We start from the raw sequence: 1,996 nt of genomic DNA, 5'->3' as shown, positions 1-1,996 counted from the left end.
TCTCTTTCTCTCTCTCTCTCAAGCTGGTTTGTCAAGCGAGAGTACAGTCAAACAAGAAAAACACCCCAGAACCCCATAGACACAGGCCCATCTTCCAAATGTTCTATATAGACGCGTATTGGACCAGGAAGGCTGGATATAATTTAGTTTTTTTAAAAGAGGTTTTACGGCGCTTGCAACTGCATTAAGTATTATGAGCGCCAAGGGGTGGAAGTCAACAGAGAAGTCCATACAGAGAATAGGCTTACTCTGCTCACCTCTCTAGCTTCAACAGCACAAAGTCTGCGTCGACTCTCATGGCACCCCGGAAATAGTGGGTTACAAGAGAGTGACAAACATACGAAAGAAGTAGACGAAAAATGACAACAGTAAGGAAGAGGAAAGAAAAAGTAGCAGTTCCCCGTATGCAGTCCAGGCACAGTATGAGCATGACATTGATATATCAGCAAATTTACAATTCTACTGCGCACAAGAACATGTTAATATCCCCCTTTGGGAATGGCCTAAAGACACTTCAGTCTGAAGCATTGGGGGAAGGGGGGGGGGTGTACAGGTTCGCTTCGAGCTGTCTCCAGAAAGTAGGATACTATATGCTGGAAGGTGAGGAGAATAGACCACATATGTAGGGTATATATCACATTGTGAGTGTATGTATATATATAGTTAGGCTGGATTTAGCTTAATTAAGAACTACAAAAAACAACAACAACAGCAACAACAACAAACAACCCCAAAACCGCCAAACAAAAGAAAAAGATGATAAAACTAATAAAACAAGAGCAAAACATTCTCTGGCCTTGAAAAACAAACTCTAGATCTAGATATTTATTCTACCAGCCGCGTAAGTTCAGAGCTGTATTCTTTAGTCAACCGTCGGATTTTTATTGTCCCGTTAGCATTCTGCACAGCGGCTGGGAGTGGCGGGAACTCTCTCGACCCCGGGAGAGCTGATCATGGGTCCATCCACTTATTGTGCCGTTAAATAAAGGCCAGTCCTCATCGTGCATGCCTATTAACGCTATTATTTAGGGGCTTAATAACATTATCTCCGCCAGTAACTGTCTCAACACCTGCTCGTCCCAAGACAGCCAACACGAATATTTAACGCCAACCACCGTTGGCAGCGTATACGATCGGCTCCACTCATAAAATCCGGGAAAGGGATATCGTAAAATTAATAATTCGTTTACGAGCAACGAAACAAAGAGGCAGCGGTTTATCTTTGAGGTGAAACGAATCAAATAAGTATCGGGTACTTGTCGCTCTGTGTGGCGTCCACTTGGAGCGGGTAATTGGATCGGACTTGTGGCGAGCTGGCACACAAGGAGAGCGGCATAGCAAGTAGATAATTTTATTTTACAGTTAACGAGTCGATGGTTCTTCCACAGGCCGCTCGTTTCTGTCCACATAAAACCTGTTACTTTTATGACTTGATCAGGTAGCTGCTTGCTTTAGACTAATCGAAATTTGTGCTTCGGAAGATTTCCACTACAGTCCAGTAGTACTGCTGTTAGCAGGCTGTTGTTGTTTTTTTTAACAAGGTTTTACGGCGCTCGCAACTACATACGGTCATATGAGCGCCAAGGGGTGGATGTCAACAGAGAAGTCCAAACGGGGAATCAGGCGTACTCTGCTCACCTCTCTAGCCTCAACAGCACAAAGTCTGCTTCAACTATCAAGGCACCTCGGAAATAGCAGTTCCCAAGAGAGTGACAAGCATGCAAAAGAAGTAGCGGAAAAATGACGATAGTAAGGATGAGGAAAGAAAAAGCAGCAGTTCCCACTATGTCGTTCCGGCACAGTATGAGCATGACATTGATAAATCAGGCCATTTACAATTCTACTACGCGTAAGAACGTCATGTTAATATCCCCGCTTTAGGAATGGCCTGAAGACATTTCAGTCAGTAGCGCAGATAGATGGATAGATAGATAGACAGACAGATAGATAGATAGATAGATAGATAGATAGATAGATAGATAGATAGATAGATAGA

This window comes from Aplysia californica, unplaced genomic scaffold, assembly GCF_000002075.1.
Source record: "Aplysia californica isolate F4 #8 unplaced genomic scaffold, AplCal3.0 scaffold00203, whole genome shotgun sequence".
In the NCBI taxonomy this organism is placed as follows: Eukaryota; Metazoa; Mollusca; class Gastropoda; order Aplysiida; family Aplysiidae; genus Aplysia; species Aplysia californica.
This window is presented reverse-complemented; position numbering follows the sequence as displayed.